Below are 18623 nucleotides of genomic sequence, written 5' to 3'. Positions count from 1 at the left end.
ATCAAAACATCCACATAAGAAACTGATGCAGCTTGACTATTCTAAAAAGAGCTAAAAATTAAGCATCACAAACAGAACCACCAGAAATCCATTACTGCATGAGTTACAACATACACATGAACAAAAACTGAAAGAATAAATACTGAAGAAAAACAAGTGAATATTCCTGTTATTGTGGAAAGTTTTTTGTAATTGCATCTTTCCTTTCTTCACTCATATATCCATACATACAAAAGATATATACAGTAAAATCCCTCTTATCCGGCATCAACGGGACAGCCGACATGCCGGATACTTGAATATTGCCGGATACTTGAATAGAAGTGAAATTATGTCCACAATCACCACCCTACACTCACGCATCTTACCATAACAAAGATCAATTGATCTTAATCAGTAGCTGATCTGATCAGCTGCTTAAGTGTAAGCACAACAGGCTTCCTCTTTTCTATATCTTTAGGCATGATGAAGGCGTCAGGCGATAAACAGTGCACACGCGGGACTGAGTCACTGAGTAAACACAGTGCAGTGCGCTCTGGTGGCGAGGGGACAAAGTATGCCTTGCACGGGAATTTTAATCGATTTTATGAGTGCACATTGATTTTGTATTGATTTTAAGGCTCGGGAAAAAATGTGCCGGATACTTGAATCCCGGATGAGAGGGATTTTACTGTACGAAAATAAACGAACGCAAAATGATACCTGATTGATAGATTGCAACTGAATCTCCAAGTAAATATTTATACCAAAAAGATGACACCATTATAGAAAATATAAGATTTCGTATCCTTTTTTCTATGCATACACTAAAATAAGCACACGAAGACTGGAATACAAAGACTATAGGTTTCAAAAAGATTCTCGGTTAATCATCAAAAGGACTTTTTTCCCTGTAAGATGTTGCAATGAACATTATAGACTAAATTTATATTTTTTCTTGTTTCATATATATATCCTAAGAAGGCAGAAAAATGGGAGACAAAACAACGCTTTAGAAAAAGGTTTAAACTAATCCTTCAATGGATAATACTACTGACACAATACCATGGAAGCACATCCTTTCTTTCCTTCATAGATTCATGGGAAGCAGACAGAAGAAAGGCAGGCAACAGTGACAGGTTTCGGTTGACATGGAAAAAAAAAAAAAGTCTAACAGCGAGTTCCAAAACAGAGGCCACATGATGTAATGAAGCAGGTACTCACTTTCCTCCTGCACGTGTTGGGAGTGTTCACCGCATCACCTCCTGCCATCCTTTCCTGAAAATATCAAAACATCCACATAAGAAACTGATGCAGCTTGACTATTCTAAAAAGAGCTAAAAATTAAGCATCATAAACAGAACCACCAGAAATCCTTTACTGCATGAGTTACAACATACACATGAACAAAAAATGAAAGAATAAATACTGAAAAAAAACACAAAATATCATAAATAAAACGTGCCAAATTCCTCCAAGCAAGAACACATGGATACATGGAAAACAACACTGAAAACAGAACACACTTGAAACGCTGCGAATGTTAAATATGCACAACAGCTGCAACAAAATAAAACGAACAAACACAATTACATATATAACAAGATCAAATAAGGAAAAAAAATAATAATAAATGTAAAGCTTGCCAACATTCAGTGGTACAAACCTAAAACCAACAGCAAGGATACACTTAGAAAATAATAAGTACCACTTCAGTCTAGCCATAAAAAGTATTCACGGCACAAAACATGAAAATCCCTTCTGAGTATCTCCGCCAAGGTGGCCTGACTCATCTTTTCTTCTTTCTTTATTGTTGCTCAGTAATACAACACCTCCACCTTCCTCCGTTTGTGGTTCTGATAACAACAACAACAACAACAACAACAACAACAACAACTCTCTGACTACTCCTAGTTAGAAAATCTGCCTTTACGTGCGGTTACTGCGAGGACACAGGATGTTCCCTATAACCTCTTACACAACAAAACAACAACAAAAACAAAAGCTCCACAGACCACACAGATATCGTAGTTGCTGTTGGTTCTGGATGTCACCGCTTCTTGGTAAGGATCTCAACAAAAGCGAACACCTGTGAGATCCATCCTCCTTCATGCTTGTACTGCTAACTTGTCTGGATGAAGCATTACATTTAGTGTGATGCATTTCACTGGACCTGCCTAGTATAGTTGTGCCTACATATTTCAGTTCCTGCGGTCATCTGAATACAAAAACTTCACTGCAAAGCCAAGGTAATGTTTCGCTGGCAATAATATTCCTATATATGCATTACCAAACGCATCCTATCTTTTTTAGTCCCATGGCTTACCAAACCAGTGTCAGACGCTCTTTTGATAAGGTCCCACAGGAGGCCGTCTTTCCTACCAAGGCAAGACTCATACGATTTACTCATATTTTCCCTTAAACATAATGTAATAAAGCTCCAGATGTAAGGCTGGAGATGACCAGCTAATAAACAAATATATAAATAAATATCCTCATTAAAAGCATTCACGAAGTGTAATTCAATCTCCCGTCGTCTGAACACACGAGCAATCACACGTCTGATGAAGGCATGCTAATGAACTCCAAGCTGACGAGCCTTTTTATTCGCTACTCACACTTGAGACTCGCGAGCCCTCGGAATATTTAGGCCGCCTATCAACTTTTTTATGCAAATATACTTTCATTTACACTTCTCTCTCTCTCTCTCTCTCTCTCTCTCTCTCTCTCTCTCTCTCTCTCTCTCTCTCTCTCTCTCTCTACCATCATTTATCTCTGCATAGGAATGATTATTAAATGCCTTGACTGTTAAGGCCAGCTATAATAATGATAATAATAAAAATAATTATGATAATAATAACAATAATAATAATAATAATAATAATAATAATAATAATAATAATAATAATAATAATAATAATAACAATAATAACAAACAGTTGTAATGAAAACTCCAGTATATCTGGTTTTATAGAGTTTATACCAAGCCTCCAGTACTTCTCCTACATAAGGCCTTGTGTGAGTACTTTACCCTCTCCTGGCCCTCGAGTCGCCCTTCATGGGATCCGATGCTCATAATCGTATTAATTGATCTATCATATCAGTTTCGTCTCTCTCTCTCTCTCTCTCTCTCTCTCTCTCTCTCTCTCTCTCTCTCTCTCTCTCTCTCTCTCCAGAATTACCAATATAGAGAATAGCAGGTTCGAGGTATTCTCTGGTAGTAAGACTCGGCCTCATTAGACTGTGCGAGCATTTTTATGTTGATCTGCTTCTCTACAATAATATTTCATGTCAATGAGCCTTTGGGTGTTAATGAACTATCATTCCCATCCATAAATCTGTCTAATTTTCTTTTCAAGCTCCCTGTTGACTTTGTACAAACAAGCTAATTACAGAGCCTACTCCTGTCATCTGACACTGTTGGAGAACCGCTCTCTATTTAAATCTAAATTGATCAAGCTAAAATTAAAAACAGATGGGAAGAAATCATGGTTATTTTTCTCCCCCCAAAAAAAAAAAAATAAATAAATAAACAAAAATAAACAGTAATTTGAATATAAATATGAATATGAATATAAATATGAATATAAAGAAAATAATAAACCAACTTCTGCCTCCACTACTAACAAGTCCTATCTTCTTTCACCATTTGTCCATACACAATCATACATTTCTTTATATGCTAATATTTCACAATATTTATAACTTTATTTTGTCCAATCTTTGCTTTCTGGTTAACAAAATGCTTCTTTTTACAGACTGTATTGTGGTAAAGTGGCTTACACCAGGAAAGGAGACACAACTGGCTCATCTGAGCCAAGCATGTTAATTGATGTGATGAGCAATGTGAACAAGTATTATAAGATGTTTTTGGCAAGAAAAAGATGTGATGGGAATAATGACCACATATAAGGTTTATAATTGCTGTTAATCACTTACTTGAAGAGGACAGTTGTTGTGGGTATGGGAAAAGTTTAAGATGGCAGAGGTGAGATAGAAACAAAAGCTGTTAACCTATTCTGTTACTAACAGAGGTAATAACATTATTCAAGAAAATAAATGCATATACTAGTATGCTAATAATAATAATAATACAAAGTATGCAAACATATTCCATATTTCCATATTTACAGGGACACCATCCACACCACACAAGACAGTCTAGTAATCTGGAAGGAAGACCAGCACAATACCACAGCAATTGATGCAAAGAGCAGCAGATTTTCTGCCTCCCAGGATGCTGTAATTTTTCAATGGACATCTGTGACATGCTTTGATTAATGTGATGGTGGAGGAAGAGGAGGAAGGGGAGGAGGCAGCTTGCTGTAGCAGTATATTATCAGTTTTAAAAGGATTACAGTAAGCACTGCATTTCTCACTGAGAAACATTTTGTTAGCAGGGACAACAAACTCTGGCAGTCCTGTAAAGGAAGTTACTTTAAGGCAATATATTTCACATAATGAGTATCATCAAAGATTTGTTTAATTTTGACCAGGCTTCTGATTCCATTATTGGAGGCAAGGATATTGGTGAACATGACAAAAGTCTGAAAATTGGAAACCAAGCATTTTTTTCTCTTTTTTTGTGTGTGTGTGATTAGAGAACTAATGAGAAATTAAAATGTTTTTTAGGATATTCCTTTTATCTGGGAAAGATTGATATTATGCAGAGTGTGATGACATGTTCATTAGGTTTAAGACATTGATACTAGAGTAACTGCACTTTTTTTCCTTTCTCTGACCAAGAAGGAATACAATGTTCTCTTAGAATCTTGGCATGTTTGCCGTCAATGGTGAATGGATCCATTTCTCGTACAATTCACCAAAGCTTTTGATGAGACTCAGTAACACTATTTTGAAGGAGAAAAGTAAAGTACATACAGGATAATATAATTAAATGCTGAATTTTGAATGATCATCAGCTAAAATATGAAACTTGCTCCTAACTGGTAAATTCAACATGTGTAGGATTTTCAAGTAATGAACAGAATAGACACATTCCATGGTAGGTTTACTGGCACAAAAAGCTGTCCTTATTCCAGTATAGGTATGTATATCAGGTGCAGAGATCCTTTTCATTATTGAAATAGTATAGTTACTCTTCATTTTAATGATGTTTATTGCTAAATCTTGTAAAATTTGCAAGGAATGCAAGAACGTTATGGAAACTGTGCCAAACAAACACTCTAACAAGACAGCACTTCAGGTGCTGTGGCATGACTGGTCTTTGTTCAGTTCCCTTACCTTAGTTATTAATTGGATGAACCACACTTCCTTGACAAGATTAAGACTCAGATTACCCATTGACTTCTGTTCCTAACTCTAAATGTGAAGATATAGTGATGGCATCAGACTACTTCTAGCTCATAATCTTTTCCATGTAACTGACTGTGCCTGAAGAAGATTTTTGAGCCTCATGAATGTCACATGACAAGGATATTTTGTCAGATACCAGCCATCAGTTAGACAGCAGCAATGAGGCAGATTAGATTTGTGATTTAGGTGGCCTTTTCATTCCCCAATGAGGAAACCTTACCTGTCATAAGTTTGTGTTGCTTCTGCATGTGTTTCAGCAACTAACCAAAAGCTTTACTTTAATCAGACTTGGAGTATTTTATGTCCCTAAATAGGAAATAGGAAGAAGAAATAAATATAAAAAGTTGAATAGTAAATTTGCATACAGTAAACAGATGTGTGCACAAAATTTCTTTCTAAGGGTTTTTGTTTTTCTTTTCACTGTTTTCTTGCAAGCTATTCTGCTCTTGTCCTACTGTCTCATTGCATGTCCCATGTCCAAGCGCAGGAAGCTGTATTTTGTCCTGCACATAATGTTTTCTTCATTTTATCATGATGCATTATTCATATGTATAAGATATCTATCATAATGTATTTTCTCACAATATATGTAATTTTAGATATATCTTACAGTAGCATTTGATATCAGTCCTCTTATTTTCTCATGTAATGCAGCATTTCATCAGGTTTGTGCTGTTTGTTACAGCAAATGCAGGAATTATTTAAATTCTGCATGTTTACTTTGTGGTGACATAAATGTTTCTCTTCTCTGAAATTTTCTTTGGTTAGCTATATGTTATTAACACTATATCTTTAGCTGCCATATGCCCACTTTATATCTTTACTTTAATGTTGTTGTTGTTGTTGTTGTATACAGTATTGAGTTGCCATGTCATTTGTTCTGATATGGAAGTCTTTGTGTTCTCTGTTAGGTGGTGTAGCCTTGCTATGCTGACTCCGTTACCTCCTGAAGTACATTCAAAACAGTTGATATGGGTAGATATTAAGGAAGGATCACAGTCAGTAGTACTGGGAGTAGTGTACAGGCTACCAAACAGTACAAAGGAAATTAACACCTCACTGTGGCAGGAAATAAATAGACCAGGAAGGTACAGTCAGGTATGTGTGATAGGAGATTTTAATTTTAGGAATATCAACTAAAGCCTGATGGTGGGTAACAAGGAAGCAGAGGAATTTCTTAAGGTAATTCAGAGTAATTTTTTAAAACAAGTAGTCGTAGAACCCACAAGGGGGAACAATATTTTAGATTTAATTCTTACTAACAGGGAGGAAGCAGTCATGCAGGTAGAGGTTGGAGGACAGCTAGGTAACAGTGACCATTGGTAAATTAGGTACAAATTAAAATGTGAAGAAACTTTTAGAAGCAAAAACACTAATAAAATACCTGACTTTAGGAGAGCAGATTTTGAGGAATTAAAAAGGTACCTCAAAGGAGTTGACTGGCAATGGTTGCAGGGTAAGGTCAGGTCCAGGACAGAGTTGAGAAAGATAAAGCAGGATGAGAGAGGTTAGGTGAGGTGTGAGGGTGTAGGACAAGAGGAGGGAAGATGTGTCCGGAAGGGGCGAAGGAGAGAGAGAGAGAGAGAGGGAGATGGGTGTGAGTATGTTGAAGGGTCAGGTCATGCTGAAATGGGAGAGGTGAGGTCAAGGTGAGTAGATGAGGGAGTGGAGAGGATGGAAGGGGCCAAGATGAGGGGATTAGGTGAAGTAAACGTAGATGAGTTGTATAAATATTTCGTAGACAAACTGCATACAGGACAGCTAGCAAACATCCCGTATAGAGCAATAAGATACAGAAAAATTACCCTGAATTGATGAATGTTAGGTTAAAACATCATATAGGATGGAAGAAAAGTATATATAAGAGATTAAGGGCAGGTGAAGAGGTTTTAAGGCCACAATATAATGAATTATTTAGAACAGTCAGGAGGTTAACGAGGAAAGCTAAGGGCAATTATGAATTAAAGGTAGCCAGCCAGGCCCTATTCCAACTCTTGGAGAGAAAATGAATATAAGAAAATGCTTGAGGACACAAGGACATGTTTGACAGAGCTACTTGAGGAAAATGATGATATAATCCTGATAGGGGACTTTAAATGTAAAGAGATATCTTGGGAGAATTGGACCACAGAAGGCAGTGAGTCATCATGGGGGAACAAGCTACTAGACCTGGCTATTGAAAATGTCCTGAGACAATGGGTTACAGATGACACAAGATTTAGAAGAAATGAAGCACCTTCAAGGCTTGATCTAATTTTCACCAAGGAACAAGAAATAGTAGAAGACCTTAAATACCCAATAGGAAAAAGTGATCATGTGCTGATTCAGTTTACAGTTATGAATAATAACCTCAGTATAAGGAAAGAGGACCGCAGAAGAGAATGGCTAAACTACAGCAAGACTAACTTTGGACAACTTTGGAAGTATTTCACTGAAGTAAATTGGAACATAATTATTCAAAAGGAGGACATAGAGGAAAAGTGGACAGCTTTCCTGGACATTTATAATAAGGCAGTAGAGAAATGGGTACCCAAAAGATCAACAGAGAACCTTTTCAAAAAGGATTGGTACAGCAGATGTGCAACAGCTAGATTGGAGAGAAAAAGCATGGAACAAGTGGAAGAAAAACAAGAGACTGGACCTGTGGAACAATTATATAAGGAGGAGGAACAAATATGTCAAAACTTACAGAGATGATCAGAAAAATTTTGAAAAGAATGTTGTGGAGAAATGTAAAGACCAACCAAAATTATTTTATAAATTCATCAATGGAAAATTAAAGAGTTAAGATGAAATAAGCATGGTAAAAGCCGGAGAATAGACAGTGGATGACCCAGAAGAGGTAGATGAAGTGTTTAACAGATACTTCCACTCTGTGTTTACTAAGGAAAATAATTTCAGAGGTGAGAGGACAGCATTAGAAAAAGGGACCGACCTAAAGGAGATTAAAACATCAGTAGAAGAAGTAAAGATTATGTTGAAAGAGCTGGATGTAAGGAAAGCAATGGGTCCTGATGGTGCATCAAGTTGGATTTTAAGAGTGTAGCTCACAATTAGTCTCAGTGCTGCACAATATAATTAGCACCACCCTGGTAAAAGATAGAGTACCCATAGTTTGGAAACAGGCGGATATTACCTCAATTCACAAGACCAGAAGTAAAGAAGATCCATTAAATTATAGACCTGTATCGCTCACAAGTGTGGTGGTGAAGATTTGTAAAAAGATTATCAAGAACAGAAAGATGAAATACCTTGAAGACAACAAGGTGATAACAGAGAAACAGTTTGGCTTCAGAAAAGGAAGATCTTGTGTTACGAATTTGGTAAGTTTCTACTCAAAAGTAATAGATATAGTGCAAGAGAGAGATGGATGGTTCGACTGCATACACTTAGATTTGAGAAAAGCATTTGATAAAGTTCCGCACAGAAGACTAATATGGAAATTGGAAAAAATTGGAGGACTCGGTGGATCACTGTTAAAGTGGATGACTGACTTTTTGACAAACAGAAAAATGAGGACAGTAATTAAAGGCAGCAGGTCGAACTGGAGAATGGTAATAAGTGGAGTACAGCAAGGTTCAGTACTTGCACCTATTATGTTCACAGTTTATGTAAATGATAAGACAGAAGGTGTAGAAAGTTACATGAACCTTTTCGCTGATGACACTAAGATTAAGAGGAAAGTAACAAATGAAGAGGACTGCAATGCTTTAAATCAGGACTTAAGATTAATGAATGGTCATTGAGGTGGAACATGGAGTTTAATGCTAAAAAATGTGGTGTGATGAGGTTTGGAGAAAGTATGAGAAGACCAGTTGGCAGCTATTACTTAGGGAATGACTCTATAAGATTAGCTCTATAAGATTAGAAGAAAAAGACCTAGGAGTAATTATTACTGATAATTTATCATTTGGAAAGCACATAAACAAAATTATAGGAGAAACATAATCTGCTGAGAAACATCAAGATAGCATTCTCCTATACTGATGAAGATATGATAAAAAAAACTGATAGCAACGATGATACGTCCAAGATTGGAGTACATAGCATCAGTGTGGTCGCCAAGTTTGAAAAAGGATACAAGAAAGTTAGAAAGAATCCTGAGAGCTGCAACTAAAATCCCTGCAAGCTTAAGAGAGTATAGTTATGAGGAAAGGTTGAAGAGATTGGGCTTGACTACACTAGAAAAAAGGAGGGAAAGAGGTGATTTGATAGCAATATATTGAATATTGGAAGGAATGGAAAAGTTGGACAGAGAGGACCTTATGATACCAGATATGAGAGACACAAGAGGACATGGGCATGGAAGGAAATTGAAAAGGAGTGTTTTGCAGAAGAGACATCAAGAAACACAGCTTCCCACACAGAAGTATAATGATATGGAATGAACTTAAGGATGAGACTGTGTGTGCAAAGACAGTTCATAAATTTAAAGAAAATCTAGATAAAAGTCGATATGGAGATGGGACAGCACGAGCCTTGTGTGGCTCTTGTCCTGTATTTCACAACTAGGTAAATATAACTAGGTAGATGAGGAGCTGGTTAGTTCTGGGGAGGAGATTAGTAAAATTCTGAATGAGTATTTTTTAACTGTCTTCACCCAGGAAAACATGCAGGATATGCCAAATAGAGAACAGATGTTTAGAGCAGATGATAATGAGAAGCTGACAGATATTTCCATAACTAAGGAGATTGTGGAACAGGAGATAGGCTAAAAAAAAAGTTCAAGACACCAGGACCAGATGAAATATATCCCAGAGTACTTAAGGAATGCAAAGAGGTTATTAGTGAGCCGTTAGTTTCTGTCTTTGCAAAATCACTTGAGCCAGGTGAGGTACCAGTAATGTGGAGGCAGGCTAATGTAGTACCCATCTTTAAGGAAGGAGATAAAACTTTAGCGTCTAATTATAGACCCGTCAGCTTAACTTCTGTTGTAGGTCAAATATTGGAGTCAATAATAACAAGGAACATTAGGGAGCATTTACACAAACATAATTTGATAAATCAGTCACAGCATGGCTTCACGATGGGGAAGTCTTGCCTGACAAACTTTGTTAAGTTTTTACAGTAAAGTGTATGAGGCAGTAGATAATGGTGATAGTTATGACATCTTATATCTGGACTTTAGTAAAGCTTTTGACAAGATACCCCATCAGAGGCTACTGAGAAAGGCTGGGGCACACAGGATAGATGGGAAGGTGTTAGGCTGGATAGGTCATGGCTAAGCAACAGGCGACAAAGAGTTATGATAAACAGCTCTAAATCCGAATGGGGTCACGTAATTAGTGGGGTGCCACAGGGATCAGTATTAGGCCATTGTTGCTTTTAATATATATCAATGACTTGGATAGTGGAATTAGTGTTGTTAGTAAATTTACAGATGACACAAAGATAAGTAGATTAATTAGGTCAGAATTAAATGCCATCACCTTGCAGGCAGATTTAGATAGGATGAATGAATGGACAGACAGATGGCAAATGCAGTTTAATATCAACAAATGCAAAGTACTTAGTGTAGGTAGAGGAAACCCACACAGTAGCTACACAATAAACAACGAAACTCTGGTAGGTTCAGATTATGAAAAAGATTTAGGAGTTATAGTTAGCTCTGAACTCCGTCTAGGAAAGCAATGCATAGAGGCCAAAAACAGGGCAAACAGGGTATTAGGATTCATTTTTAGGAGTGTTAAAAATAGAAGGCCCAAAATGATATTAAAATAATATTAAAGTTATATTTGGCGCTTGTTAGACGTCATCTAGACTATGCTATGCAGTTCTGCTCCCCACATTACAGAAAAGATATAGGTCTATATAGTAAATAAGTACAGGGGAGAATGACTAAAAGGATACAGGGGATGAGGAGTATTCCTTATGAGGCTAGATTGAAGCTGTAAAAATTTACATTTTTTTTCTTACAAGCTCAAAAATGCTAAAAAACACTTGTTTTTTTTTTAGTAATGTTATTCTGTTTTTCCATAAAGCGTGTTTTGCATGAGTTTCAGCATTTAGTACTTAAGAAGCTGAAATCGACTCATAAGACGTTTTTTTTTTATTCACGTATTAGGTGATTTCCATGATTTTTAGGGATTTTTATGCAGAACGTCCATAAAACACTCAAACGATAGGTTTCTTGCAATGCTGTTTGCATGCTTTTAGCGTTTCGGTATCTAATAATGTGAAAAAAAATCAAAGTACAAATTTCTGGTAATGTTGTTCTGTTTCTCCAGATAGAGTGCTATTAACGCGTTTTCGCCTTTTGGTACATAAGTTCAGAAACACTCATGATACACGTTTCTCGTAATGTCTTTTCTTGTCCCGAAATAGGGTACTTTATATGCATTTTTGGGGTTTTTCTACGTAACAAGCTCAAAAACACTCAAAATTCTTGTTTTCATAATAATTTTTTTTTCTCTGTATAAATTGTTTTCCATATGTTTTAGCGTTATGGTACGCAAGAAGTAAAAAAAACACTCATAATACACGTTCTTCGTAATGTTATTTTAAATTCCCATATAGGATGATTTCCATGCTTCATAGGGTTTTTGTGCCAAGCACGCTCAAAAACGCTCAAAAGAATGTTTTTCGTAATGTTTTTTTTCCCCATATAGGAAGCTTTACATACATTCTGTCATTTTGATACCTAAAAATGTGAAAAACTCTCAAAATACATGTTTTTGGTAAAGTTCTGTTTCTCCATATACAGTGCTATACTTTCGTTTTAGTGTTTTTGTATTTAAACTCAAAATTTCTAAAAATACATGTTTCTCGTAATGTCTTTTCGTTTCCCTATATAGAGTACTTTGCAAGTGTTTTGGCATTATTCTGTTTGAGAAGCTGAAAAACGCTCAAAATACACGTTTTTGTCATAGTTTTCTCCTTCTCCATATATAGTGCTATTCATGTCGTTTAGTATTTTTTACCCAAAATATTACTAATACACGTTCTCGTAATGTCCTTTCATTTACCAAGGGAGGGTATTTTCAATGCATTTTATCTCAAAAACACGCAATATATAATTTTTGGTAATGTTACTGTGTTTTCCATGCTTTATCATGCGTTTTAGAGTTTTCTTAAGTAGCTCAAAAACACTGAAAAGATATCCTTTTATTAATGTTGTTTCGTTTTTCCATTTATTGTGATTTCCGTGTTGTTTTAGCTTTTCGGTGCCTAGCACGCTCATAAACACTTAAAAGACACGTTTCTGAAAATGTTTCCTTTCACCATTCAGGGTGCTTTGCATACATTTTAGCGTTTTGGTACCTAACTATATGAAATGCATTCAAAATACACGTTTTCATAACGTTGTTTTACTCCATATAGAACACTATTCTTGCATTTTAGCATTTTGGTTTCAAAGAAGCCCAAAAACATTGATAGTACACGTATCTCGTAATGTCTTCTCGTTTCTCCAAATAGGGTAGTTTGCAAGCATCTTGTTGTTTTTTCTACGTAACAGGCTCAAAAACACTCGACATAATTATTTTTGGTAATGATTTTCTGTTTTTTCCATAAAGGGTGTTTTGTGTGCGTTTTAATAAAAACTATCAAAAGACGCGTTTTTGTTAATGTTGTTTACTTTTCCCATGTAGGGTGCTTTCAATGGTTTTTAGCATTTTTGTGTCTAACATGCTCATAAACACTCAAATCATACATTTCTTGAAATATCGTTTCCTTTCCCCATATAAGGTGCTTTGCATGCATTATAGCGCTATCGCACCTAGCAATGTGAAATACAAAGTACACGTTTTTTGGGAATGTTTTCTGCTTCTCTTAATAGAGGGCTATTCATGATTTTTAACGTTTTCTTACTTAAGAAGCTCAAAAACACGCACTATATATGTTTGTCATAATGTGGTTTCATTTCCCCATATAAGGCATTTTGCGTGCGTTTTTATACGTAACAAGCTTAAAAATACTCAAAATATTTGTTTATGGTAATAGTGTTTTGTTTTTACATATACAGTGCTATTCATGCGTTTTAGCCTTCCGGTACCAAAGAACCTCAAAAAAAAATATAATTCACTTTTCTAGTAATGACTTTTCGCTTCCCTATATAAGGTGCTAGGCATACATTTTGTTTTATGGAATGTGAAATGCACTCAAAATACAAGTCTTCTCGTTTCCCTTATATAGAGTAGCTTGGATGTATTTTGTCATTTTTCAACTTAACAAGGTAAAAAAAAAAAAAAAAAAGAAAAAAAAAACCTGATAATACACGTTTTTGGTAAACTTATTGTTTTTCTCTATAAAGGTAGATTTGCATGCATCTTAGTGTTTTGGTACACAACAAGCTCCAAAATATTAAAAAAGACACGTTTTCCTTAATGTTATTTTGTATTCCCATAAAGACTGATTTCCATGTTTTTTAAGCGTTTTTGTGCCTAACATTTTAGCAAATACTCAAAAGGTATATTTCTGAAAAAAATTCTCGTAGTATTCTTTCGTTTTCTTTTATAGAATACTTTCCATGCATTTTGAAATTTTTGTATATAAGTTCAAAAACGCTTAAAATACATGTTTTTGTAAAGTTAATGTTTCTCCATTAAGGGTGTTTTGCATGCGTGTTAGCTCAAAAACCCTTAAAAGAGACCTTTTTGGTAATGTTTTGTTTTCCCAGTTGCTTTCCATGCTTTCTGTCGTTTTGGTGCTTAGCACGCTCATAAACACTCAAAATACACGTTTCTGGAAATTTCTTTTCCTTTTCTAATATAGGGGGGCTTTGGTACTTAACAATATCAAAAACACTCAAACGTTTCTCGGTACTATTGTTATGTTTCTCCATATAGACTGCAATTCATGCTTTTTCACATTTTGGTACCTAAGAAGCTCGAAAACCCTCATAATAAACGTTTCTCATAAAGACTTTGTATTTTCCCATATAGGGTACTTTGCATTCTTTTTGGTGTTTTTTTCTACGTAACAAGCTCAAAAACACTCAAAATACTTGTTTCTGGTAATATTATATTTCTCAATAAAGGGTGTTTTGCATGCGTTTTATCGTTTTGACATTTAAAAGACATGGTTTTGGTAATATATATATATATATATATATATACATATATATATATATATATATATATATATATATATATATATATATATATATATATATATATATATATATATATATATATATATATATATATATATATATATATATATATATATATATATATATATATATTTTTTTTTTCCCATATGCGCTCCTTTTCATGCTATTTAGAATTTTGGTGCCTTACACGCTCATAAACACTGAAACAACACTTTTCTGGAAATGCCGTTTGTTTTTCCGACATTCGTTGCTTTGCATGTATTTCAGCATTTTGATACCTAACAGTGTGAAAAACACTCAAAATACACATTTTTGGTAATGTTTCTCTGCTTCTCCAAATAGAATGCAATTAAATACATTTATAATACATGCTTATTGTAATGTCTTTTCGTTTCGCTATATAGAATACTTTTCATTGTTTTTCTTGTCGTTTTTCTACATAAGATCAAAATCACTCGAAATACTTCTTTTTTGCAATGTTATCGCGTTTCTCTATGATGGGTATTTTGGTAGGTGAGAAGCTCAAAACACTGAAAAGAGACGTTTTTTGTAATGGTGCTTTTCATAGTTTTTTGCCGTTTTAGTGAGGAGCACGCTCATAAACACACTGAAGACACGTTTTTGCACATCTCGTTTCTTTTCCCCATATGAGGTGCTTTGTATACATTTTTGGCGTTTTGGTATCTAAATGTAAAAAAAAAAAAAAAAAACTCAAAATACACGCTTTTGGTAATGTTGTTCTGTTTGTCTATAGAGAGTACATTTCATGCTTTTTTCATGTTTTGGTACCTAAGGAGCCCAAAAAAACACTCATAATACACGTTTCTCGTAATGTCTTTTCCTTTCCCCATGTTGCGTACTTTGTATTTTGGCTTTTTTTTTCTACGTAATAAGATAAAAAAAACTAAAAAAAAAAAATCGTTATTTTTATTTTTACTGTTTCTCCATATATGTATATATAAATATATATATATATATATATATATATATATATATATATATATATATATATATATATATATATATATATATATATATATATATATATATATATTGTCACGAGAGGGCAAGATCATGAAGATACCCAGACTGAGTCCCAGCGGAAGTGGAGGATGACGTCACACTACGTCACCTCGCCGGCCGCCTACCCTGGGGCTCGGGAGTATCACGTGACGTGTAGCAGCCCTGGGATTGGTGGCGGAACAGTTTGGGAGACAGAGTGGCAGGAGAACACTGGTGAGGGAAGAAAGCCCGCGCGTCGCCGACACTGCCTCCTGTACTTGTATGTGCCTTTGTGAGCTGGAGCGAGGCGTCAAGAAGCCTTCCGAGGATCGACAAGAGGCCCGGGGTGCCGAGCTACAGCATAGGACTACTGTGTAGTGTGAGCAACGGAGAATAGAGGGCCAGAAGCCAACAAGTGTGTTTTACTATTCGCCTTCTGAGGGGAGCCAGGGAAGAACACGGAGCGCCGCAGGGTAAGTTCACCGTCACGTATGCAGGAAGCACCGGACCCTAAAAGTGTAAGTGTGACGGCCCACGGGGTGGTGAAGTTACAATATATATATATATATATATATATATATATATATATATATATATATATATATATATATATATATATATATATATATATATATATATATATATATATATATATATATATATATATATATATATATATATATATATATATATATATATATATATATATATATATATATATATATATATATATATATATATATATATATATATATATATATATATATATATATATATATATATATATATATATATATATATATATATATATATATATATATATATATATATATATATATATATATATATATATATATATATATATATATATATATATATATATATATATATATATATATATATATATATATATATATATATATATATATATATATATATATATATATATATATATATATATATATATATATATATATATATATATATATATATATATATATATATATATATATATATATATATATATATATATATATATATATATATATATATATATATATATATATATATATATATATATATATATATATATATATATATATATATATATATATATATATATATATATATATATATATATATATATATATATATATATATATATATATATATATATATATATATATATATATATATATATATATATATATATATATATATATATATATATTTATTTATTTATTTATTTATTTTTTCTCATGCATTTAGCGTTTTCGTACGTAAGTAACTCAAAAACACTGAAAAAAATTGTTTTTAGTAATGTTGTTTTCTTTTCCCATATAAAGTGCTGTCCATGCTTTTAAGCGTTTTGGTGCCTAGCACGCTCATAAACACTCATAAAAACTCAAACAATTTTGGTAATGTTGTATCGTTTTCCCCTAGAGAGTGCTATTCATGCGTATTCATGGTAACTGAAAAGCTCAAGGAAAACTCATAATACACATTTCTCATAATGTTTTGTGTGTGTTTATTATGGTGTTAAGTACCAAAACGCAAAAAAAGGGATGGAAAGCACCCTATAAGGTAAAATAACACAACATGACCAAAAACGTCTCTTTTCAGTGTTTTGCAATACGTACAAGAAGCTGAAACGCATGCAAAACACCCTTTTTGGAGAAACAGAATTATATTACCAAAAACAAGTAATTTGGGTGTTTTGAGGTTGTTAACTAGGAAAACCCCAAAATGTATGCAAATTACCCTGTGGGGAAACGAAAAGTCATTACGAGAAATGTGTATAATGAGCGTTTTTGAGCTTCTTAGGTATCAAAAAGCTAAAACGCATGAATAACACTCTACATGAAAAAAGAGAACAACATTACCAAAAACGTGAATTTTGAGTGTTTTTCATCTTGTTAGGTACCAAAATGCCAAAATGCATGGACAACCTTCTATATGGGGAAAAGAAAGGACATTTCCAGAAGCATGTCTCCTGAGTGTTTATAAGCGCTTTCGGCACCAAAATAATAAAAAACCATGGAAATCACCCTTATGAGAATACAAAACAACAAATGTGTCTTTTGAGTGTTTTTTACGTTATTATGTAAAAAAGCTAAATCGCATGCAAAAAACTCTTGATAGAGAAACAGAATAACATTACAAAAACAATAAAAGACAATACGACAAACGTGTATTATGAATGTTTTTGAGATTCATAAGTACCAGAACGCGAAAACACTTGAATATACGGTGAAACAGAAAAAAAAAACATTACCAAAAACGTGTATTTTGAGAGTATTACACATTTTTACGTACCAAACCCAAAAATCCATGGAAAACCCTCTGTACAGGAAAAGGATGCGAGATTTCCAGAAAAGAGTGTCTTTTCAGTGTTTATGAGCGTGTTAGGCACCAAAGGTTAAAAAAAATAGAAATCACACTATATAGGAATAGAAAACAAAAATAAGAAAAAAAAGGAAAAAGTGTTTTTAGTGATTTTCAGCTTTAGCTTTCAGTTAAAACGCATGCAAAATATCCCTTATAAAGAAATTTAATAACATTATCAAAAAACAATTATAAAAATTTCGTGCTTGTTACGTAGAAAAACGCAAAAATCTTCTTCTTACGTACTAAAACGTAGAACCACGTTGTTACTACTCTATATGGAGAACTAGAACAACATTATGAAACGTGTAATTTAAGTGTTTTTTTTTTTTTGCAAAGTGGAGGGTACCAAAACGCCAAAATACATGCAAAGTATCTATATGGGGAAAGAAAACGACATTACAACAAACGTATCATGTAAGTTATTTTTTTTTCGTATTAGCACAAAAACACACACAAAAAAAAAAAAAAATGGAAAAGTATCCCATACGGGAATAGTAAGAACATTACCAAAAACAAGCATTTTGAGTGTTTTTTCCAGCATCTTACGTACCAAAACACTAAAAATCATGCAAAAGACCTTTTAAGGAGAAAGAAAATAACGATACCAAAAAAAAGAGTACTTTTAGTGTTTTCCAGGATGTTACGATCAAAAGCGCTTCCCCCCCAAAAAAAAAAAAAAAATGGAAAATACTCTATGTAAGGAAACGAAAGGGTATTACGAGAGACATGTATTATGAGTGTTTTTGAGCTTTTTAGGTACTTAAACGCTAAAAAAAGCATGAATAGCACTTGATATGGAGAAACAGAATAACATTACCAAAAACGTGTATTTTCAGTGTATTTCACATCATTAACTACGAAAACGCTAAATGCATGCAAATCACCC

The sequence above is a fragment of the Scylla paramamosain genome, chromosome 5 (assembly GCF_035594125.1).
Source record: "Scylla paramamosain isolate STU-SP2022 chromosome 5, ASM3559412v1, whole genome shotgun sequence".
Taxonomy (NCBI): domain Eukaryota; kingdom Metazoa; phylum Arthropoda; class Malacostraca; order Decapoda; family Portunidae; genus Scylla; species Scylla paramamosain.
The sequence above is the reverse complement of the archived record's forward strand: the minus strand, read 5'-3'. Positions refer to the sequence as shown.